This window comes from Chionomys nivalis, chromosome 9 (genome assembly GCF_950005125.1).
Source record: "Chionomys nivalis chromosome 9, mChiNiv1.1, whole genome shotgun sequence".
Taxonomy (NCBI): Eukaryota; Metazoa; Chordata; class Mammalia; order Rodentia; family Cricetidae; genus Chionomys; species Chionomys nivalis.
In genome coordinates this window covers 69654511-69680608 of record NC_080094.1, presented here as the reverse complement: position 1 = coordinate 69680608, position 26098 = coordinate 69654511, and the positions used below count along the sequence as shown (strand labels likewise).

The 26098-nt window shown below is 42.5% G+C and overlaps 1 protein-coding gene across 1 annotated transcript in view; it reads right to left on the bottom strand.

Moving 5' to 3' along the window:
* Qser1 (glutamine and serine rich 1) overlaps window positions 1–25687 on the bottom strand; it is a 69331-nt gene extending 43644 nt beyond the window's left edge. Inside the window, exon 1 of the mRNA XM_057780890.1 lies at window positions 25531–25687. The gene's annotated coding sequence lies outside the window, so the exon portion shown is untranslated. The remainder of the gene's footprint in view (window positions 1–25530) is intronic.
* Window positions 25688–26098: the final 411 nt, after the last annotated feature.

The following is a 26098-nucleotide window of genomic DNA, read 5'->3' as shown; positions in this document are numbered from 1 at the left end:
AAGTTTTACCCAAGTCTTTTGCCCAGGCCAGGAATGGGAGGGAGAAGAAGGATCTTTGTAAGTTCTAGGCCAGCAAGGGTTAAAGTGAGATCCTGTCTTAACAAAACCAAAACACAAATCTTTTCCCTAGTTTTATTCGGAATGTTTTGCAGTTTCATATTTTACTTATTCACAGTCAACCTTAGGAGGAAAATTCTAAGTGTAAAATTTTCAGAAATAAGCTGCGTTTAAAAATTATTAGAATATGTAAGTCTACAAAACAATGGGCTTTGTGATGATTTTCTACTGTATAATATACCTTTCTTTTTTCCTTCCATCCTTTGAGACAGCGTCTTGCTATAGTACTAACTGGCTTGGAATTATCTATATAGACCAGGCTATCCTCAAAGTTACAGAAATCCACCTGCCTTTGTTGCAAAATATTTGTTTACACTACAAAGACGTGTATTTGCCAAGGTATCTTCTGATTGGTTTAATAAAGAGCTAAATGGCCACTAGCTAGGCAAGAAGATATTAGGCAGGACTCCCGGGGACAGAGAGAATCTGGGAAGGAGAAAGGTGGAGATGCCAGGAGACAGAGAGAGTAAACAAGAGGTGCAAGATGGAAGAGAGGTAATGCCATGTGACAGATCATAGATTAATATAAATGGGTTATTTAAGTCATAAAAACTATTTAGGAACAAGCATAAGCTATAGGCCGAACTTTAATAATAAATCTCCATGCCATTTTCTGTGGGCTGTCAGCCTCCCAAAAAATCTGACTACAGGCCGGGCGGTGGTGGCGCACGCCTTTAATCCCAGCACTCGGGAGGCAGAGACAGGCGGATCTCTGTGAGTTCGAGACCAGCCTGGTCTACAAGAGCTAGTTCCAGGACAGACTCCAAAACCACAGAGAAACCCTGTCTCGAAAAACAAAAAAAAAAAAAAAAAAAAAAAAAAAATCTGACTACATGCCTCTTCTTCCAAGTGCTGAGACTAAAGGTGTATACCACTATGCTCAATTATATCCATACCCACCTTACCCTCTTTTGTTGGTCCTTGTTTTCTCTTCTCCAGTAGCCCTTTTAGGGTCTCACTGTTCAAGACTCTGGCTGGTCTTGAACTCACAGAGATACCCTTGTCTCTGCCCCTGAGTGCTGGGATTAAGGGCACAAATCATCTGGTCCAACTTCTTATACTTAACATGTAACTTCACCTCCATCTCTTTTATTCAAATGACATACCTTTATTGGCCAGATTATTATTATGGTTAGATAATACTCCCTTGTATAAGCATATACTTGAGAAAGCAAAACTAAGGGAGAACACTATTGAGTTACCAATTTGCTGATTGCCTAGCATGCACAGAGCCCTGAGTTTGGGCCTCAGTACCACATACATACTTCTTTAGCAATTCTAGTTCATTTCCAGTGGTATCTCATTACATTTAATAAATAACAATGCTGAACATCTTCCTCATATTTCGTGAAGTAATCTCTAGCCAAGTTTTACTCTAATTTTTTTGCCCAATTTTATTTGGGCTGTTTTCTTATTAATTTTATGAATTGCTTACATGTTCTAGGATAAACTACTGCTGGGTGGTGGTGACACACAGAGGCAGGTATCTGGATCTCTGTGTTCAAGGCCAGTGTGGCCTACAGAGTGAGTTCCAGGACAGCCAGGGTTAGAGTAAAACCCTGTCTCAAAAAACAAAACAAACAACAAAAATCAATTCCATGGTCAGATACAAATATTTTCTCCCAACCCACAGCTTTCATTTTTTTAAAAATATCTTCAAAATGAGTGTTAATTTAATTTAAACACATTTTGACATTTGGCTTAATTTTTTTTTTTTTTTTTTTTTTTGAGACAGGGTTTCTCTGTAGCTTTGGAGCCTGTCCTGGAATTAGCTCTTGTAGACCTGGCTGGCCTTGAACTCACAGAGGTCCACCTGTCTCTTCCTCCCGTGTGCACCACCACCATCGGCTAAAATAAAAATCTAACCCAGTGTCTCAAAGTATTTTTTCTCCCTTTAGTTTTCTTCTGGAAATTTCAAAAGTACAACTTGAATAGCTCATCAGTCTCTAACAACAGGAACTGAGGGTGTAGATGGTAGTGTATTTAACATCCACTCAAACTCCCAGCAGGAAAGAAAAAGTGGAAAGATACTCTTAATTTCTTTTACTGCTGTGACAAAATACCCTGCACCTTAGAAGAGAATGGGTCTATTTTAGTTCACAAGTCCATCATTTCAGAAAAGTCACAGTTCCAAAGCAGGAACTTGGAACAAGTTAGTCCCATCCACAGTCAAGAGCAGAGTATATACTCACTGTTCAGCTAACTATGTCCTCTACAGGACCCAGACCCAGGGTGTGGTGATGCCTAATTACAGGCTGGGTCTTCCAACATCAATTAACCTAACAAAGACCCTCCCGGCCTTCACACACACAGGTGCCAAACTGATCTACACAATCCCTCTTGGAGACTTTCCCCAGGTGATTCTAGATTGTAAAATTAAGAAAATAAAGAGTTTCTTTGATTCTGAAATATCTGCATAGTCTTTTAGAAGCTGAAAATATATAATCCAAAATTCAAACACTCTAACATCAGCAAATGTGGGAAGATTATGCAATGTCCAAAACATCTGGATTTCAGATTCCACTTGGAGCTAATTTTTTGAACATGATATAAAGTAATAGCTGGGATTCTCCTTCCTCACACACACAGACAAACATTAGACTGAATCCAGGGGATGTACACATCAGGCAAGCACATAACAGTAAGCTACATTCCTAGGCCTTGACTTTTCTAAGTAGATCTTCTCCTATACAGTCTAAATTAACCTCAAACTCATGATTCTCCCAACGCAGGCTCCCAAGTGGCTGGGGCAAGGGGCATATTACTATTTCCCCCATTCTTTCTTCTCATTCCCCAACCCTCTTTTATTTTTCTCCACAAGACTACTAATATTCATTATACTACACCTTTCCTGGTTTGCTTATTAGATAATTAACAAACACGTCAACTCCACAAGAACAAGATCTTTGCTTTGCTCACTGCTTCCTCACTAGCACAAAGATTTGTGTTTGATACACTGTAGATTCTTACAAGTAATTAAAATTTTATGTTCAGTAACACTGACTAAGCATCTACTCAGTTAACAGGCATCTTGCTAAATGTTGGGGACCTAAAATTCAAACATGAAGCCACGGGGTCAGCTCATATCCATAAATTAATAGCCTGGCACTTCTGCACTAGCACACATGTGGTACACATACATACATACATACATACATACATACATACATACATACATACACAGAAGCAATAAACTCAAAGTAAAATTAAGTTACAAAAAGCAATACAACAAATACTATTGAAAAAGGCCTTCCAAATTATTATTAATAGGGTATTAGGCATTTTTTTGTTTTGTGTGTGTGTTTAAACAAATTATTTCAAGTTACATTATTTTTCTTTCTTGGAGGAGATAAGAGTTGGAGAGAGATCTCTACATGTAGTCCTGGAGCTCTCTTTGTAGAACAGGAAGGCCTCAAACTCAGAGATCCGCCTGCCTGCGCCGCCCAAATACTAGGATTAAAGGTGTGGGCCGCCATGCCCAGCTGTGTGTGTGTGTGTGTGCGCGCGTGCATGTGTGGTGGTTTCAAGACAGGGTTTCTGTGTAGCCCTGACTGTCCTAGAACTATGTAGACAAGGCTGACCTCGAACTCACAGAGATCCAGCTGTCTCCGACTCCGAAGTAAGACATGGTCTTACTATACAGCCCTTAAAGGCAGAGATCTACCAATCTCTGGTCCTTAAATCTTGGGATTAAAGGTGTGCACCAGGATACCTGGACTGCAGTTTTGTTTTTGAATGAACAAAGATTATATGGTATAAAGTTAGTTTTTAATTAACAACAGTTCACAGAATTAAGATCAATTAAACCCCATGCTCTTTTCACTCTATGGTTCAGCAATTCTACTCTCAAGAGACATGAAAGATTCACACAAAACCACTTGAATATTGATAGCATTTTCCTAACAAAAACAAACTTTAAGCCTACCAACTAATAAATGAATAAACAAAATGTGAGACAGACATAAAATGGTACCCCGTTCAAACACAAAAAGGATGAACATGGAAATCACTAAGCAGAAACCAAACATAAAAGAGATGAGGTCATACAAAATTCCATTTGTATGAAATTTCCCAAGTAAGCAAATCCATGGAGAAACAAAATCACTGCTTGTCAGGGACTGGGGCTAGGACAGAAGAGGAAGCAACAGCTAAAACGAATGTGGTTCCTTATGGAATAAGAAAAATACTTTAGAATTGGACAATACTGACAGCTGCACACACAACCTGCGACCAACCAGCGATCACTGCTGTTTCTCTTTGTGCAACATTATCAGTAAGAAGACAGTCTATGGTATATCTGCCTTGCTGCACACACGTCAGTCTCCTGTGGCCGGCTCATCCCTATACACTGCATAATCATTTATAACATGTATACACAGAGTTGGGGATATAAAATAGCTCAGTGGCAGAATACTTGCTCAATGTACACCATTCCTTGTTTGGAATACTGGGAAAACAACAAACACTTGGATTGGGGCCTTTGCCTAGTACGTGTGCAAGGCTGTGAGTTTTATCCTTTGCCTGTTTTTTGGTCAACTTGACATAAGTTAAGAGTTATTTGGGAAGAAAAACCTCAGTTGAAAAAACACCTATATCAGATTGTCCATGGGCAAACCTTTGGGCATTTTCATCAATAACGATTATTGTGGGCAGGCACAGTTCACTGAGGGTAGTGCCTCCCTTAGGCAGGTGATCCTTGTATAAGAAAACAGACTGAGCAATCCATGTAGAGCAAGCCAGTAAGCAGAGTTCTTCTATAGTTTCTGCTTCAGTTTCTGCCTCCAGGTTCCTGCCCTGACTTCCATTCAAGATGGAACGTGATTGAGACAAACTGAAATAAAACCTTTGCTTCCCAAGCTGTTTTTGGTCGCGGTATTTTATCTCAAAAATAAACCCTAAGACAAATCCCTATCACAAAAATTAATTACTCTGGGGGCTCACAACCATCTGTACTGAGATCTGGCACCCTCCTCTGGCGTGCGGGCATACATCGAGGCAGAATGTTGTATACATAATAAATAAATCTTTAAAAAAAATTAATTACTCTGTATATACCTGTACAGTTTTAAAATAAATTTCAGAAGGCTAAACGTTATAATGAGCTACCATCTACAGTCCTGGAAGCTGATTTTGTTGAGACAGCATGACACTATTGTAGCCCAGGCTGGTACTGAACTTGGGGCCTCTCTTGCCTCACCCTCTCCACTGATAGAACTACAGGAGTGAACTACACTTCGTTGGTTGTGCACTACTCCTAGTAATTTTTTTCCCTTCAAGGTATGATTATTTGTTACTTGTAAGAGACTTATTTTTGACTGGACTCTATAGCATGAATAATAAAAACCCAGAGACACATTGGGATTCAAGATGAAGATCAGAAATGCAAAGCAGCCAGGCCACTAGAGATTAAGGGCTTTCTGAAAACGTATTGGAGGACATAATTCAGAAAGATTAAAAGACTTTCTAATTCTACTAGCTCTTTTAGGTCCCAACCAACGAGGCACAGTAGTATCTGTCAGTCCAGGAACACCCCCCCCCCTTTTTTAAAGTTTTTTGAGACAGGGTTTCTGTGTAGCCCTGGCTATCCTGGAACTCTGTAAACCAGGCTGGCTTAGAACTCACAAAGATTTGCCTGCTTCTGCCTCCCAAGTGTTGGGATTAAAAGCATATGCCACCACCACCCGGTTTTTTTTTTTTTAATAACCAAGTTGAGAACACTCAGATTGGCACCCACAATGCATCCTCAAACAGATTTGCGCTTCCTCTCTCCAGTTCCCCTTGGTCTTATAACAAGAATGCCCCTTATTCAGCAGCAGGTACACTGTGCCGTAGGTCAAAACCCGTTGCTTCGTGGGAAACGAAGTCTGTCATTCCCACACTGATCCAGATGACACAACCTTCCACTCTTCACCCAGAGCATCAGCTGTCACTCCTGTGGCCATGTGCTCACTTCTCACAGAACGTAAGAAGCTTCATAGTCCATTTCAGCGAGTTTCTGACAGCCAATGACTGAGGAGACACCACAGAAAAAGTACCACTCCTAGTAGTTTTAAACAATGGCCAATTTGTTTTTTTCTTAACTATAGAGTGAAAAAAAATTCTTCAGAACACAGATACTGTTTCTAATTACTGAATTTGGATCAGCTTATGAAAAGATGTACATGTATTTAAGGTTCCATATAGCCTTTCCTAAGACCTTTATTACCCCCACCTCCTCTGTAAACTTTACCTTGCGCTGAGTCCTAGAAAAGAGAATGTACAAAGAGATGTGTCCCAGTCCTCCATCCCCATTCCACACTGCTGTGGAATGGTCCTCTTGTACATTGTAAAAATTTGTCACTCAAATTGGTTTAGCAGTTGATTGACTGACAGCTAGGATTTTCCAGGCAGAGAGAATTCTGGAAGGAAGAAGGGCCGGGTCAGGAGGCACCAGCCAGATGAAGAGGAAGCAGGACATATGGGTGAATTTAAATAAAAAGTTAGCTCGTAACAAGCCTGAGCTATCAACCAAGCATTTACAATTAAGTCTGTGTTGATTAAGTCCACCTAGACCACACAATAATGAATGGGAGGGACCCAAACCTTGAATGAGATACTGTCTTTCTTTAGCTGCTGTCATTTGAACTTAAAAATAAATTTTTCTCCTCCAAACCAAAACCATTATTTAATTGCCACTCTTTACCCTGTTTTAAGTATAATCTTTCCCTAAAGTTTTAACCCAATTAGGCAAACCGAGAACACTAAGTTCCATTAATGAATGACTACTGTGATGGGGATGCACATGCCACAGTACTTACGTGGAGGTCAAAGGACAACATCTGTGAAGTTTGTTCTCTACAACTTCCCTATGCCTTTAAACAGGCTCTGGAATTGAATTCAGGATTGTACAGCAAGCATCTTTATCTGCTAAGCCATCCCTTGGTAGCCTAACCCTATGTTTATAATGCTTAAGGAATAAAGCACATTCCAAGTTTAAAAATCAATTAATCAGGCCGGGCGGTGGTGGCACACGCCTTTAATCCCAGAGGCAGGCGGATCTCTGTGAGTTTGAGACCAGCCTGGTCTACAGAGCTAGTTCCAGGAAAGGCTCCAAAGCTACAGAGAAACCCTGTCTCGAAAAACCAAAAAAAAAAAAAAAAAAAAAAAAAAAAAAAATCAATCAAAAGTCCTGTGAAATGTGTTTAATCCTAGATAACAAGCTAGAATTCGTATACAAGTGTTAAGTTTCTTAAACAATCAATGAATGATTTTGTTCTAAGAAATTATGTCACTTTGTTCTCTTTGTGTTAAAGAATTTAGCCACTGGAAACTAGTTACAAAGAACAACATTTTCTTTAAAGTTCATTTCTCTTAAGCCTTGGCAAGCCGGGCGGTGGTGGTGCACGCCTTTAATCCCAGCACTCGGGAGGCAGAGGCAGGCGGATCTCTGTGAGTTCGAGACCAGCCTGGTCTACAAGAGCTAGTTCCAGGACAGGCTCCAAAACCACAGAGAAACCCTGTCTCGAAAAACCAAAAAAAAAAAAAAAAAAAAAAAAGCCTTGGCAATATCATCTTTCCATGGCTGAGGAAGATAAAAACCCGGGACTGCAGTCAGGAGCCCAAGTCTCGATCCTGATTCCACAGCTGCCGTTGCCAACTCTGAGCAGAGCCCATGGCCTTCTAGAACACTAGTTCTCTGCTCTAAGGCCCAAAGCTCCTTATAGTTCTAATGTTTTCAATTAAGATAAACATTCTCTCTATAATACTTTTCAGTATAAAATTTGGGACTGGAGAGACAGCTAAGTGGTTAACACTTGCTGTTCTTGAAGAGGACTAGGGTTCTGTTCCCAGCATGCACATAGCTGCTCACAATTTGTAATTCCAGGTAACCAGGGTTTCTGACACCTTCTTCTGGCTTCTATGGGCACCAGGCACACACAAGGTAGACATACATACATACAAGCAAAACACATAAAATATTTCCTCAATTAAAAAAGTCTTGGGATGGAGATGGCTCAGCTGTTGAGAGGGAGTATTGTTCTTACGTAGGACCTAAATTTGGATCCAGCACCCCAAGCTCACAACCATAGGATCTGATGCTGACTTCCTCTTCTCAACTCTATGAGTATCTCACTTATACAAGCACATACCACCACACAACACATACATACAACACACATACACAAATAAATCTTTCAAATCTGAACAAAAATAAACACTAAACCTACTGAATTAAGCTTGTGTTTATACCCTAAAATGTGCAGCACTTACAAGTCAAACATTCTACAAAACTTTGTCTTAGCTAATCATGGTCTGAGATTTAAAAACAAAGCCCTATAGCTTAAGAATGATTATTTATTACAAATATGAAAAATAATTAAGAATCTTTGCAACAAGTGTTTTATTGGGTTTTGTTTTTGTGTTTTAATGTACAGGTTCTGCAACTAGACTGCAGGTCTTTTGTAAATTACATTTTATATTCAAACCACAGTTCTCCCTCCCAACCCTTCTTGTGCCTTCCCCTCACCCCCTGCCCAGCTCACCTCCCATTTACTCCTCCCAATCAGTGGGTAAGGGCTTCCATGGGGAGTCAACGAAATCTGACACATTAAGTTGGGACAGGATCAAGTTCTTCCCTGTAGCACAAATTCTAATTATTCTAATAATAAAACCCAGAGTTAGGGGGTGAAAGCTGAAGAATCAGAAGTAGTGCAGCCAGCCACTAGAGAGACTTTTACCTCTACCAATGCTCAGACCAAAGGGGTGATCCTGTCCTCAGACTGCTCCTCAAACTTTGTTCTCTAACTGCAGGGGTGAACCTCAGACTGCATGCACTGAGCTCCTGTCTCCTTCCACCTTATATTCCTCTCTCCACTCAGCCTTATCACTCCTGTCTCCACCTCTTTAGTGCTGGGATTAAAGGCATATGATCCCAAGTGTGAGCTGTTTCTCTTTCAGACAGATTCAATCTCATGTAGCCCAGGGTGGCCTTAAACTCAGAGAGATCCGTCTGCCTCTGACTCCCGAGTCCTGGGATTAAAGGTGTGTGCTACCACTGCCTGGTCTTTAGTGGCTTAGCTCTGCACTCCGATCTTCAGGCAAGCTTTATTAAAACATATATCCCCCCCACCCCCCACATTAAGGCTGAGCATTGCATCTCAACATAGGGAATGGGCTCCAATAAACGAGCTCATGCACTAGGGCTATATCCTGGACCCACTGCTAGGGACCCCTCAGTCCAAGCTTCACCACTGTCTCCCACATATGGAGGACCTAGTTTGGTCCCATGGAGGCGCCACAGCTGCCAGTCTAGAGTTCATGAGTTTCCACAAGCATGGCTCAGCTGTCTCTAGATTTCTCCATCATGATCCTGACCTCCTTTGTGTAGGGCCCATGGGTCTACCCCCGCTCCTGGGGTTCATCTTGAGGAGTTTCTGGTCAGCCAGCTAAAACATTCTGTTTGTTCCTGTGCTCCCTCTGCCCTGCCTGGTTATTAGCTATAAGGCATTGTTGACTCCACCTTGGGCATGGTAGTTTCCCACCTGCCTGGGGGGTATTCCACTGTGCAGCAGCTTGGTATTTAAGGTTTCCCCTAAGTTTGAATAAACGGCATTGATCTCCTTTCGAATGACCCAGGTCTCTTGTGTGCTCTTTCAATCTCCAGGCCTTTGCCCGGCTCGCGTATGGTACAGTGGCGCGCAAACTGTACCAAGAGGGTAACACAGACAGATGTTACACCTTTGTTCATGTATTTCATCCTCCCTCTCTTCAACGGGATTCCTGGAGCTCAGTCTGGTGCTTGATTGTGGATCTCTGCATCTGGTTCCATCAACTACAGGATCAACTACTTGGTCCACTCTGTGCAGTCACTGTCTGTGTCTCAGGGAGCAGCCTAGACAAATTCTGTGACTTGAGGCTAGCCACACAAGCTTTCATTTCCTCAACTATAAAATATATCCTGGCCCTGCCAGGATGTTGTGAGAGTAAATGTTGTGGGATATTTGATCACACTGTAAACCCCGAGTTTGAGTTTGCATTAAATAAATAAAATTAAGTTCGGGTCAGAAAGCCGAGTTAGCACTTAGTTGACAGAAAGTATTCATAGTGTCAAAGATTATCTGTAAGTCAGTAGAGAGATGCACAGGAAGAAGTAGGGAGGGACTTAGTGTAGTGTGGGTTCTTTTGTTTTGGTGGAGGACAAGGAGGCTCTCTTTTGAAGATGCTGACAAAGAGAGAAGGTCGGCTAGTTGCTACTCAACCTCTCTGAGCTAGCAGGTTTTCATCCAAGCCTTTGACTCCCAAGTCTTATTGATAAAGAGAATGACAGGTTTAATTAAAAGCTATATTTAGCAGCAGCAATATAGCCACTGCCTATAGGAACAAAGTTCTCAGCAGGCTGCAGCCTGAGCAGCCTGGCCACTGCCAGAAGAGTGGGTCAGTAACTGTGGAGTTGCATTTGTTGGCTAAAACAGGAGATTAAAGCACAGCCTCTGTGTGCTGATGGAAAAGCAAGTAAACTGATTAAACACATAAGCATTTTGTACAGTACTTTGGCACATCATAAATGCTCAATCAATGCATCATTATTGCACCTAATACAATAGGTTGCATCTATACAACTGACGTTTACTGATTGCCAAATGTTTGACTAGAGACTAAAAGTTAATTAAAAAGCTAAGGAAAAAGAAAAATATAATACTATGTGGGAAGCCTTTCCCTAGAAAATGGCAGCTGAGTACTGAAAGAAGAAAGTTATCTAAGGAAAGAAGTATCCTGAGAAGATGAAACAGTATATATGAAGGCCTCAAAGCAAAAATCTAGGTCCTTTCTGAACAAACTGAAACAGGGAATTCTGAGGACAAAACAGCTACACTCATTCAGAGTACAACTGAGAGCTGTTGGCCAAAGCAACTTACAGGGAAAGAAGACTCAAAATAGCAAAACATGGAAGTTGGATCATTACCAACTTAGGTGCTGACTGAAGACATGTTAAGTACATGAAAATGATCAAGCATGGTACATGACAAGCAGACTGAGCAGAGGTTGTGACATAAACTTACTTGTAAGATACAACTATGTTCAACCATAATAATTTCCACACTCAGAGATGTTTTCTGAGTTCAAACTAAAGTCTCACCTTTTCTTATTTCTACTTAAGGTATCATTAAAGTGCAAAGCATTGGTGGCACACAGCTTTAATCCCCACACTCAGGAGGCAGAGACAGGTTGATTTCTGTAGGCTTTGGAGCCTCTCCTGAAACTTGTAGACGAGGCTGGTTTCGAACTTACAGAGATCCGCCTGCCTCTGCCTTCTCAGGGCTTGGATTAAAGGTGTGTGCCATTGCCGCCTGTAAATTCTAAACCATCTATCTGGTCTACATAGAGAGACAGTATGGAAACATTAGAGGGACCATGTTTATTCTATTTAAAGAAAACAAGTCACCATTTACAGGTTTTTTGTTTGTTGGGGGTGGGGGGAGAGGAGGACAGGGTTTCTCTTCTAACAGCTCTGGCCATCCTGGACCTCACTCTACAGACATGATGGCCTCGAGCTCACAAGGATCCACCTGCCTCTGCCTCTCGAGTGCTGGGATTAAAGGTGTGTGCCACCACCGCCCGGCCTCTATTTAGTTTTGATCTTAAATTTCTTTGTTTAAAAACTCTTATGAGGTACCAGGCGGTGGTGTGCACACCTTTAATCCCAGCACTCGGGAGCAGAGGCAGGCAAATCTATCTCTGTGAGTTCAAGACCAGCCTGGTCTACACAGTGAGTATCAGGACAGGCTCCAAAGCTACAGAGAACCCCTGTCTCGAGGAAAACAACAACAACAACAACAACAACAACAAAAACCCAACCTCTTTAAGGCCAGCAAGAAGGCTCAGTGAATAAAGGCACCTACTGCCAGTTTGATCTCTGAGACTTATACGGTAGAAGGAAAGAACTACCACAAAAGACAGACAGACAGACGCACGCAGAAAGGGAGGAGATGGCTCAGCAGTTGTAGTGGACCTGGGTTCAATGCCCATCAAATTACATCAGGTGACATGTGGTGCACATATACAAGGAGGTTTAAGGAGGTTTGCGCTCTCTCTCTCTCTCTCTCTCTCTCAGTAAAAATTTGAAAATAAAGCACAGGGGGAGGGGAAAATTGAAGAGATGAGTCAGTGGCCAAAAGTGTATACTGCTGGGGATGGAGAGAGAGTTCAGTGGTTAGGAAAGCACAATTCCCAGCACCCACAGCTATCTGCAACCTCAACTGCAAAACCTTCACACCAGTGGGGGGGGGGAGGGAGAAGGAGGAGGAGGAAGAAGAAGGTATACTGCTCTTTCAGAGACCTTGACAAAGGTGGCTTGTAACTCCAATTCCAGGGGACACCCCCGCCTTCTGTCTTTTGAGGGTACAAATGTGTACACACACACAGACACACACACACACAAATAAATAAACCTTAAAAAGGGAAAAATGCTATACACACACACACACACACCAAAAAAAAAAAAAAAAAAAAAAAACCAGGGGCTGGAGAGATGGCTCAGTGGTTAAGAGCACTGACCGCTCTTCCAGAGGTCCTGAGTTCAATTCCCAGCAACCACATGGTGGTTCACAGCCATCTATAATGAGACTTGGCGCCCCCTTCTGGCCTGTGGGCACGCATGGAAGGAATGTTGTACACATAATAAATAAATAAATATTAAAAAAAAAAAACTCCTAGACTGGAAGTGTAGCTATAAAATATTTCTTATGTACTCATTTAGTTATACTCAAAATTCTTTCTAAGGGCAAATTTTAACTCAAGAACCTATGTATTTATTCAATATACACATGTAAAGCATACTATTATAAGCTACACACAAGATTTCTGCCATAAAATATTAGACTAGACAACATACAACTGTTTAGTCTACAAAATATAATAAAACAACTACATAGTAGAGAAGCATACATTTTTTTCTTTAATCAACAAATATATGTAATTACAAGGTACTGTAGCTACAATAGAAAAGATAATCAGGACCAGAGAGATGGCTCAGCAACTAAGAGACATTTCTTGCAAGTTATTCTCTGATCACACAAGTACTGTGACACACATATCTATCCATACACATATGTATAAAAAGCGTAAAAATATTAAGCTGGGCATGGTTGTTGAGTACTTGAACCCCAGCACTTGGAAAGCAGAGGCAGGACGATCTCTTGTGAGTTCAAGGCCATCCAGGGCTACGTAGTGAGACTCCCACCTCACCATTTGATCTCTTAAAAAAAAAAAAAGAATTATAGAGCTGGGCAGTGGTGGTGCACACATTTAATCCTAGTGCTTGGGAGGCAGAGGCAGGTGGATCTCTGTGAGTTCAAGGCCAGCCTGGTCTACAAAGCAAGTTCCAGGACAGCCAGGGCTATTATAAGAGAAACCTTGCTTTCAAAAACAAAACAAAATAAAAAATATCAGATCTTATATTTTATGTATATGGTTACGGTGTCTATTGCTGTGAGGAAACGCCACAGCATTTAACTGAGGTGGCGGCTTACCATTTCAGGTTTAGTCCATTATCATCATGGTGGGAACATGGTGATGTGCAGGCAGTCATGGTGGTGGCTCTAACAAGTCCTTTTCTGTCCCGCCAGTCAGTTCCCAAATGACACAGAGACTTCTTAGAAATTATGAAAGCTTGGCCTATAGTTTAGGTTTGTTCCTAACTAGCTCTTATAACTTAAATTAACCCATTTATATTAATCTAGGTTCTAACACATGGCATCACCTCTCTTCCATCTTGCACCTCCTGTTTCCGCTCTGCGTCTCCAGGCATCTTCCGTGCACCTTGATTATCTCGTCTTACTTCTTTCTGCCCAGAAGTACTGCCCATACCTCCTGCCTAGCTATTGGCTGTTGAGCTCTTTACTAAACCAATCACAACAATAAATCTTTACACAGTATACAAACATTTCACCACAGCTGGCTACACATTGATATACGCGCAACCAGCCAGTATCTTGAGCATAGGAAACATTAAAGACTGCCCCAACAGTGACACACTTCCTGCAACAAGGCCATAACTGCTCCAACAAAGTCACACCTCCTAATAGTGCTATTCCCTACGCACCTATGGAGGCCATTTTCATTCAAACCACCACAATGTATACGAGTGTTTTACTTGCATGTGTCTATCTACACATTTGCGTGCCTGGGGAGATCAGAAGAGGGCCTGGGACTAGAATTATAGAATGGTTGTGAGCAGAATGTGGGTGTTGGAATGTGGGTCCTATGCAAGAGCAACAGTGCCTTTTAACTGCAAAGCCTTCCCTCAGCCCCTGGTATTTTCAAGGGAGAGGAGCCTTAAAGAAATTATGTCCATGAATATGTCCCCTTTGAAGGGCATAATGGAACTTGACTCCCCCCTCAAGTTTTACTTTCTATCAAGGAGTGGCTTTGAATATACCACATTTCCTGCCATGAAGTTTTGTGGCATCACAGGCCCAAGGTAAAAGCTTAAGCTATCATGAACTAAAATCATGAGCCAGAATAAATTTTTTCTTATAAATTAATATGCTGTCATATTAGGTATTCTGTCACAGTAATGGAAAGCTAGCACACGCCTTCAAAATTTATAGTTTAGTTGCAGGATCTGCTTTTTTCCTGGCTGGATTTTGGTCTTGCTTTGATCCCACAATTCTTACTGTGCCCTGTTCTTCCTTATTGGAATGAGAATGTTTATCGTCAGTAGAGTGTAAGTTTTTTAGTTTATAGGCACTCACAGTTAAGAGTGCCTTGAATCTCAGATAAGATCTGGACTTTGGACTTTTAAACAATGTTGGAACTGTTAAATACCATGGCACTTTTGAAGTTGGACTGAATTCATTTTTCAATGAGATGGCGATGAGCCTACAGGTATAGAGTGGAAAGTCACAACTTAAAAGTGATGTTCAAAAGTTGTCAAGTTGACACGAGGTAGAATTCTAATGGTCCACTTCATTGTCAATTTGATGAGATTTTTGAATCAAATCAAATTTAACACAAATTTCTGAGTATGTCTGTGAGGGATTATCTAGATCAATCAAGATAGGAAGATGTAGCATGAATTCTAATTGGTTTTAATAATAAAAAAGTTTGAGTCAGCTATCAGGGGTGAAAGCTGAAGGATCAGAGAAGCAGAGCAGTCACTAGAGAGTTCGTGCCTCTACCAGTGCTCAGACTAAAGAGGTGAACCTGTCTCTACAAATCCTCAGACTGAATGTCTCTCTACCAAACCTCAGACTGCGTCTGCAGACTGCATCCTTCAATCGCCTGCTTCAGACTGCATCCTCAGACTAGATCTGCAGACTGCATCTGGTTTGGTCTCCTTCAGTCTTATATTCCACTCTCCGCCCAGTCATATCCCTTCCTGTCTCCACCTCTCTAGTGTTGGGATGAAAGGCATGAGCCACCATCACTTGGCTGTTTCTCTTTTAGAGTGGCTCAATTTCCTATAGCCCAGGGTAGCCTAGAACAGAGATCCATCTATTTCCTGAGTCCTGGGATTAAAGGTGTGTGCCACTACTCCCTGACCTCTAGTGGCTTAGCTCTGCACTCTGATCTTCAGGCAAGCTTTAATTATTTGATAAAAAACAAACAAAGTATCACCACAGGGAACATCCACCCTGTATATGAGTAGTACCTTTCTTTGGGGCGGGGTCTAAGAATGGATATATTCCCGACTGTGGATGCAATGTATCTAGCCTCCGCGTGCTTCTGCCACCGGATCTTCCCTGATAGTCTTGACCATAACCCAAAACAAACGCTTCCTTAAAATGCCTTTTAAAGTATTTTATCACAGCAACAAGTAATTAATACACATAGTGAAAAACCTGTGTATCCAATCTAAAATAAGAAGATAAGGCAGAATCTGTGAAGGTTCCATAGTAAACTGAGAAAAAATTAATAGAAAACTGTATACTGAAAGGTACTTAAAATGACATACTTTAGTATTTCTGTATTTTCCACATATTATGGCAAGTTGTTCAATTTGGTAGAAACCGATGGTCTTAGTCTAAAAACTTTTACCAAAAGTATGTTCTAGGAAAAGTAATCCCAGTTCTTTTAAACAAACGGGAGCACAGCCTGTCTCTCAGCACAGATGCTACGCCCCAAAGCCCCTTCTTTAAAGTCTTCCATCCCTACCATTCGTTTTTACTTTTTACTTAATTTAACAGTTCTGCTTTATGTTATATCCTCCACCTCACAAAAGGAATTTCCCTGGAGAACTAAAACACCTTGTGATTAACAACATATTCTCCCACATCCAAAGTTCAAATACTGCTTCTGTCACTTAACATTATGGTCTTAAAAAGGCTAACTTCTCTATGCTTTAGTTTCATTGTAAAATGGGTTAACAATAATATCTATTGCACAGTGAGAGGAGCTGAGATTATACACACAAAAATTATTAGAGTAGTGCACAACACCTAGAACCTAATACCTGTTATCAGCTCTTAGCTAAAGCTGAGACTATGTCACCTAAGACCTTATCTCTGAGCATCCTTTGTCTATATAAACCCCCAAACTCACTCCTTGTCAGTTAAGCATACACTTCAAAGTAAATAAGGGTTCTATTTAAATGGGGGGAGGGGTGGCTGGAGAGATGATTCAGATTTTGCTGCTCTTGCTGCTTTCCCAGAGGACCCGTTGGTTCCAAGCACTCAAATTAGGAAGATTACAACTTTTTGTGCTCTAGCTACTATGGTTTTTGACACCTCTTATAGCATCTGCAATCACATAGCCACAGGAAGATACCTACATATAATTAAAAATAGATTTGGTGGTCAAGAAAGCTCTGTGAAGAGATAGCTCTAACTTAACCAGCTGCCAAGAGAGATAAGATCCACACCAGTGTTCTCAGTGTGGTCCTTAAATAGAATGATCTAGGAATTTAGGAATTATAGGGCTGTATCTCACATGTACTGACTCAGAAACTCTGGGCCAACAGCCGGTATTTTCAGCAAGTCCTTCAGATGACTCTGCAGGAACACTACTAAGATCGTACCAGGGAAGGTAACTGTCCAACTCCTTGCCTTAAGCCGTTGCACATGCTGCTTCCTTAGCTATTTCAAGAGAAAATGTTCTCACTTAACTGCCCCTCTGACTTCCTAGCAGCTAGGGAATTAAATTAAGCTCAACAAGTTCTTTTGCCAGATCCATGGTAGCACACTCGTGAGTGATCCCAACACTTGGGAAGTGGAAGGAGGATCAAGAGGTTCAAGGTCATTCTCAGCTATGTAGCCAGAGTGAATCCAGCCTGAGCCAAATACTCTCCATCTCAAATTAAACACACAAACAAAAACCCCACAAAACTTTCATTTTGTTCCCTAAGACAAGGTTTCCCTACATAGCTCTGGAACTTAAGCTCCTCCTGAGCCTGCTAGAATCATAACTATGTCTAGCTAGGAACAAAGACTTTTTTGTGTATATTAATTGCCACCAAATCTTTAATGCATACAAGAGTTGTACAGCATTTACAGATAAAAGTCAATCAGCATATGTTTACAAAATGCATACATAGTTCAAAACAAGTGGTGGGCTAGGGAGATGGCTCAGTTGGTAAAGTACTTGGCATTCAAACATGAGAAGCTGAATTTGGATTCCCAGCATACATTTAAAAAAGTCAAGCATGGCCGGGCGGTGGTGGCGCATGCCTTTAATCCCAGCACTTGGGAGGCAGAGGCAGGCAGATCTCTGTGAGTTCGAGACCGGCCTGGTCTACAAGAACTAGTTCCAGGACAGGCTCCAAAACCACAAAGAAACCCTGTCTCGAAAAAAAACAAAACAAAAAAGTCAAGCATGGTTGGTATACATCTGTTATGTCAGCATTGTAGGAAGCAGACCCTAAGATTCACTGGCCAGTCAGAGAGTTGAACTATGAGCTCCAGGTTCAGTGACTACGGTAGAGAGTGAGAGTGATAGGAAGTCACCAGTTACCCTAGCCTCCATGTTCGCACAGGTAAGCATGCACACATGTAAGTGCACAATGACATGAATACAAACATTTTTATAACACACACAAAACTTACGTTAAATACTGACAAACCTGTGAGCAATTTCTGTCACTTACAAAAAAAAAACAAAAAACAATGGTGGATGGGCAGTGGTGGTGCATACTTTGATCCCAGCACTTGTGAGGAAGAGGTAGGCAGATCTCTGTGGGCTGGAGGCCAGTCTGGAACAGAGTTCCAGGACAGCCAGAGTTGTTATACAGAGAAACCCTACCTCGAGGGAAAAACAAAAACAAAAAAACAAAACAAAAACCAATGGTGGTGAGGCTGGAAAGATGGTTCAGTATTAAAACACAGGCTGCTCTTCCAGATGACCCAGGTTCAGTTTCCAGTAACTCCAGTTCTGGGGTATGCTCTCTTCGGCCTCCACAAGCAGTACATACATAAGGTACAGACGTACATGCAGGCAAAACACCCACACACATTAAAAATACATATACCGTTGGAAAAATAAAAGGGGCCCCTGCAATTTCAGCAATTGGAAATCTGTGAGTATAATTGGATCTCTGTGAGTAGGTAACCAAGGTCAGTTGGTTTATATAGAGAATTCAAGGCTAACACGTCTATGTAGTAAGACCCTATCTTACAAAATAGGGCTGGAGAATGCTGTGGGACAATGGTCTGTATCTTGTCAATATTTTAAATAGACACTGATTGGCCAGAGCCAGGCAGGAAGTATAGGTGGGACAACCAGGCAGGAAATAGAGGTGGGATGACAAGAACAGAAGAATTCTGGGAAGAAGAAAGCTTGGGTCCACAGTTGTGACCCAGCCACAGAAGTAAGATGTGACTGCCTCACTGAATAAGGTACTGAGCCACGTGGGCAGCATAGACAAGAATAATGGGCTAGGGGCTGGAGATGTGGCTCAGAGGTTAAGAGCATTGCCTGCTCTTCCAAAGGTCCTGAGTTCAATTCCCAGCAACCACATGGTGGCTCACAACCATCTGTAATGGGGTCTGGTGCCCTCTTCTGGCCTGCAGGCATAACACAGAATATTGTATACATAATGAATAAATAAATATTAAAAAAAAATAATGGGCTAATATAAGTTCTAAGAGTTAATAAGAAGCCTGAGCTAATGGGCCAATTAGTTTAATAACTAATGTAGACCTCTGTGTGATTCCTTTGGGACTTAAGGATTGTGGGAACTGGGCAGGACAGAAACCCCAACAACAAGAGAAGGTGCATGAGTATGATCAAAATACAGCATGAAATTCTCAAATTAATAAAAACATTAAGTGTAGTAAAATTTCTTTGTTCACTGCACCATTTTTTCAGTTACCCAGCTTTAAAATGTACCCTTCTTTATCCTTTAATATGTATGTTGCCAGCCATCCCAGGTGATTTTATCTTTTTGTCTCTTTATTCATTGACTCTTTTTTCTTCTAATTTTTATTGTAGAAGAGGCAAACATACCATGGGGCACACATGATGGTCAGAGGACAACTTAATGGAGTCTGTTCTCTCCTGCCTACCAACTTTGGAGAGTTTCTGGAGATTGAACTCTGGTCACCAAGCTTACAAGAGAGCACATTTACAGATGGAGTTGGCTCACTGACCCATTATGCATCATTATATATCTCTATCACCTCCTTCTTGACTGATGTGGTACATTGCCTCTCATCTCAAAACCGGTTTCCTACTTCTGCTAATTCTAAACAATTCTGTAATTAACTGCCAATTTAATCCTATTAAACCAACTCATGGGAGTTAGAGAAATGACTCAGTGGTTGAGAACACTGACTGTTTTTCCAGAGGATCCATGTTCAATTCCCAGTACCCACATGGCAGTTCACAATCATCTATAACTCCAACTCCAGGGGATCCAACACCCTTTTCAGGTCTCTGAGGGTACCAGGTATGCAAGCAAACACACATACTAAAATTATTAGGCCAGTGCACTGACATCTGTCATTTAGTAAATACTATAGTTTTCAGTTAAGGGCTGAGAATAAACACTTTACTCACTAAAATCTTTTATCTCTGAAATTTCCTTACTGACTCTAAAACTACTGAATTCACACTTCTCTGGTCTTGCCATCTACTAACAAATACTTCAAAGTAAACGGAAGTGTCGGAAGCCGGGTGGTCGTGGCGCACGCCTTTAATCCCAGCACTCGGGAGGCAGAGGCAGGCGGATCTCTGTGAGTTCGAAACCAGCCTGGTCTACAAGAGCTAGTTCCAGGACAGGCTCCAAAACCACAGAGAAACCCTGTCTCGAAAAACAAAAAAGTAAAAACGGAAGTGTCGGCAAGAAAGACAGAAAGGACGGGAGGAAGGGACAGAGAGAGAGAGAGAGACAGAGACAGAGAGACTCAGCAGGATTTGTTTAAATTTGGTGGGAGTGGGGGTTGAGGCTGGAAAGACAGCTCAAACTTAAGAGCACTTGCTGCTCTTCAGAGGACTAGAGTTCATGGTCCAGCACTCACAAGTGGCATACATTTGCAGAGATATATACACATAAATAAAAATAAACTGTTAAAAACAAAAGCCAACCCATTCACACCATCATCCTTCTCTAAAATGTCCTAATCTTTACAGAGAATAAATTCTAAAGCCCCTAAAATATAGTGCTCACTCCATGGCAGTATAACGCTGGCGAGCCCCACAATGAAACATACCTTTGTATAGTCTCCCTCCTACAATGACACACTTAACCAGAGACTTCACACACTGACAGATTAACAAAATGTGAAATGGGGCTGAAGAGACGGCTCAGAGGTTAAAAGCAGAGGCTGCTATTGTAGAAGACTTGGGTTTGATTCCCAGTATCCATATGATGACTCACAACCATCTGTAACTCCAGTTCTAAGGGATCCTAGACCTCTTCCGACCTGTAAGAGCACTACCTGCACCTGGTGCTCAGACATAGATGCAGGCAAAACACTCACACACAACAAATAATTAGAACAAAATTTAGAGGGCCTAAAGTAGAAGCAGAGAAAGCAACAGGAAAGAAACGACAACAGCTTCTGTGGAGATTGTAGTAAACAGAAACAGCATTTACTAAGACGGAAAAGATAATCTCTTTAGAATCACTATGTTCCAAACGCCTATTTGATATCCACATGAAGATGTCAGGCACCAGGTACAGAAATAAAGATATAATTTTGAATGTCACCTCATTCATATCAAGTTGAACTTGAGTGAGCAGAGAGAGAAGGATGGACCTCTAAGGCCCGGCTCACACCAGGATTTAGAAGCGAAGCAGAGAAGTAACAAGTATATTAATTACCCTGTCACCCTTGTAAATCACAAGCTTTTAAAGAGGCAGGACAGTGTCTTTCCTATTTCTGCAGTACCCTATAGAACTTGGTCTAATATTTTGAACTCAGATACTTGGTACAATTTTACGAATGAATAAATGCATGCCATTTATTTAGCTCAAGATTTCTTGAGCTTTCACTAAAGAAATATATTTGACAATAAAGGCGACATTACCTCACATCTATCAGGTACTCAGATACCAAACATGTACGCTATGGCAGACATACTTTAGTACTCACTCCAGAGAACACAGCAAGGAAATATGAAGGCAAGCCGTGGCCCATACCCTTATACTGAAATAACTACAAACATCCAAACCCTTCACTTTGGTCCCTGCTCCAGGGTGAAAGGGGACTGAGATGCACCTATACTGTTCACTGCAACTCCCACCTTACCCCACACAAAGTCACCATTTGCAGTTTCTGTCCATCCTTTTATGGACGAGGAAACTAAGGCACAGACACATCTGAGTCACAAAGCTTCTAGGTGATGAGGCTGAGATTTAATCTTGGGCACTGAGTTTTGACCGTCTGTTTAGCCGTTATACTGTGATGATGCATGGTGAGTCTAATGGCACCACTCACTCACAGGATAGTTAAATTAGCTTTCATGATTTGATCTAGCAAACAAACACCAATATCCTATTCCACTGTCCTTTTGCTATAGACTGAACATTCTTTCAATTGCACTGCACTTTCCTGGTTCTCCTTCATCATCTCTGGCGCAGAGCTTTTCCTTGTTCTTGACTAGTTTTTAATTCCTCTTCTAACTAATCCCTCTTGTTTACTCAAAGCCTGGGACTGATGTGTTTTTAAATGCCATCTCAAAGGAGATGACCTTATTTGTTTTCAGTTCAAACCTCCAGTGAGAACCTAGTCACATATTCCACTATCTCTCTGACCTTTTACTTGAATATGTAAAGGTCATTTAATGATGAGCTCATGTTTCACACCCATCTCACCTCTATTTCTCCTTACAGACTCATCTTTGTCCACACCTCTAGCCACATAGTTGCTCAGTCCAGAAACCCAGGAGTTTTATGTGTTGTCACCAAACCTTATTGCCTTTTGTGGGGCTGAGACACTGTAAACCAGGCTGGCCTTGAACTCAGAGCAAACCTTCTTTCTACTAGGATTATAGGTTTCCATGCCTGTCTAGCCTCGCTGCTGTTAAATACATCTTCGCTCCTCGTCTCCATTCTGGGTTGATATCTTCGCTCCTCGTCTCCATTCTGGGTTGATATCTTTCACTTACATGGTTTATAAAGCTCCCTAATTTAAAGGCAGATTAGACTTTTTCTTACCCCCTTCAACTTATTCTCTCTTAAAGCATTCATATTGACCATTGAAAACACAAAAGCAAACAACCTCCAAAAGGTTGTGACGATAGGCAAAGGGTATGCTCATTTGGTTTCTGAAACTGAGGGGCGCAAACAATCCAAAATATATAAGACCTATTGCCAAAATACACAAGTAGTTATCAAATGTTACTTTAGAAACATTTAGGGCTCAAAATTCTCTCCATAATTTTTTTAAACAAAAACAAAAAACCTGGAGTTTCAGCAGTGGTGGTGCATACCTTTAATCCTAGTACTCAGGAGGCAGAAGCACGCAGATCTTTCTGAGTTTGAGATCAGCCTGGTCTACACAGTGAGTTCCAGGACAGCTTTGTCTCAAAAAGTCAAGAACAGTAGCCAAAAAACAAAAACAAACACACACACAAAACAAAAATTTTAAAAAGTCCAATGGAGCTGCTGTATCAAAGAAAATATTGTTTTAAACTCATGATTTCCCAGACACCTTCATACTGAGTCATGAAAACGCATTTTTAGGAGGAAGCAAAGACATACAGGAGGACGTTAAATCCCATGTCAGTAACAAGTGAATGCCATTGCCATCTGCCAGTTTCTGAATAAGTACAGGAAATAAGGTGGCAGACAAGCTAATTCTTTCTGGATAAATGTCCATGTCACATCATCACAGCTAGTGTTCATTTGTGAGCACTAATGAAACTGCCACAAAGGGAAACAAAAACATTCAACTGATACATGAATTATCAAACACTTTTTAAAACGTTGTAAAAATATGATTAAGCTTCCTGATATTTTAAGGACCCTGAAAGCACATTACAGACACAGTACTTCTGGTGTAACTGAAATCAAAGAGGACATTTGCCTGATTTGAAGAAAAGTAATTTGAAGTGTGAGCAGCCCTGTACAGATGGCCTGATCCTAACACAACATGTTAACAAAGCAGGTTTTGTGGGGGAGGGGGAAAGCCTGCTTTTCGTAGGCTATAATTTAACTGACCACAACCCTCCAAAAATGTTTTAAAGCAATAAGAAGGGGTTTGCATTTAAGTACTACTAACATCTAAAAAATAATAACTAAAGTCTTTTAAACTTGCTTTCAAACAGGCTTGGGGAGTCGTTCTGGGTTACTCTGATAACATTTGGAAAATATGACCAGCCAGTTTTTGTTTCTTGCCTAGGAGGTATTCTGCTCAAAGAAATAAGAGACAATAAGTAGGCAGCATTTCAGTGTTATTTGCCTAATAGGACAGTTTTTTACTTGAGCTAAGAAATGCCGCACATTGCACATCATTGCTGTTCACTGAAGAGAAAGTTAATTTGTAAATTGTTATAGACAATGAAAATGTTCTATGTAAAATGATAAAAAAAAAAACCTAGCACCAAAAATAATCAAGGTTCAAATATCCGTACTAAAATCATTCAAAATGGCTTAGTTACACAGAACACAAAACTACGAGTTATTTCTAAAAGACCACAGCATGCACCATTTAGCTCAAAATTGGAAAATCACTTTGTTAAAAATCCTGGCTTTTTCAAACAAAAGGGCTAAGATTTTCTGAGGTTTATTATCCTTTTGTTGAAGCATGATTTTTTTTCATTCTTTCAGAATAATTCCAAGGTACAATCTAAGACAAAGACCAGCTACTCTTTACACATCTATTCGAAATCACGAAAGCAGCATTTTCATAAAAATAAAAAGATAATTAGAATACTGTATAGAGTGAAACAAAAAGTTCACTCGTGTTGTCAAAATGATTTAGTAACCTGGTGAGCTCATAGAGGCTTCGAAGCTCCCTGTTGGTAGCTGAGGATGAAGTCATTAATTAGCAAGCCAGGATTCCCGTTCTTGGATTAGAAGCGGCACCTACCAGATTCAGTATTATTCAAGGGAGGCGGCTTTAAAAATACCCGGCACCCAAAACCTCCAAACCAGACCACGCCTTCCACTTATCATTCGAAAGGGACCGTTTCAAAGTGTGGTACTACACATTTCCCGCGAACTTAAATATCAAGCAGGAGCCCACATTTTGGGGTCCTTAAGCCATGCTGGAGCAAAGACTCTCGAACGCCCGCGCTATAAAATGAAGCCGAGATAGAGAAACGTATTTTGGGTCTTCGACCTTTAGAGCCTTCTCTGACCACCAGCCCTCAATGCTTCCTAACAGTCAGCCACCCTCCTGCACAAGACAGAAGAGAGGGATTCGCGACTTCCTGCCGTTGTTAAAAGGAAAGGAAACCCAAGAGCAACTTTGAACGCGTGGAACAGAGCCACTACTGCAAACATATGTCACCCAGCCTCTGCTCAGCGTTCGCGTCCCGCCCTGGGGGTTCCCTTGCAGACCAGCCACCCCAGGTCCCCCAGTGTCAGCAACACGGTCCCGCGCCTCGTCCCCGCCATCGCCCCCACCTTTACAACGTCAAGGCCCCCAACACATCATCGGCCACCCAGGTTCCAATACAATGGAATGTCACTGCCCGGAGCTCTGCGATGCCCCGCTAGGCCTCCCCCGAGTCAGTACGGTTCCCCAGAAACCGAGTTCACCTAAACTTCACCAAGTGGGAATCCACCACCGAGGGGTGACTGAGCCCCTCCTCTCCCACCCCACCTTCCCTACAGCCTCTCGCTCCGACCCGCCCCAGGCGCGGATCCTGCCCCTTGAGCCCCCACCCAGCCCGGACCACCCGCCAGGAGTCGTCCACCGGCTCTCCTGGGAGCGATGAAAGGCTCCCCGAAGGTCCCCACCCGGCCCGGGCCCCGGGAGGGGTGGTACAGGCCCCGGCGCCTCCGCGGCCTTTCCTGGCCCAGTGAGACCCCGAGCCCACCCTCTCTACCTGGCCTTGAGGCTGGGGCTGCTGCCGCTGCAGCCGGGGCTGGAGGCGGCGGTCGGGACCCGGGCTTCGTAGGCCCAGGCGGGGGCGGCGGCGGGCTGCTGCGTGGCGGCGCTGGCGGGGGGCGCGGGAGGCTCGGCGAAGCCCGCCGGCGCGTAGTGCGCATCCATGGCGGGGTCTGAGGCGGCGGGGGCGGGCGGGAGGCGCGGGGAGGAAGAGGCGGCGGCGGGAGCGGCCCCTCACATGGCGCGGCCGGCCGAGGGGGGCGGGGAGGCTGGCCGGAGGAACCGGGCTGCGGCTGGCGGGGCCTCGGCTCGGACGTCAGGCGAACGGCGGCGCCTGCGGCCGGGACTCGCGGCGGCCACAGCGCCCGCAGCCCAGGCGCCCCATGTTGTTGGATTTCCCAGGATGCACCTCCCGCGCCCTCCGCCCGCTCATTGCCCCGCCCCCTCGGCGCCCCGCGCTCTGGGCAGCGGACTCGGGGGCCGGCCGGACGAGGGCTGCTCCGTGGATGCCCTGGCGGTGGAGACGAGGCCTACGTACGCCCTCGAGCACCCGCGTGGGTGCGGAG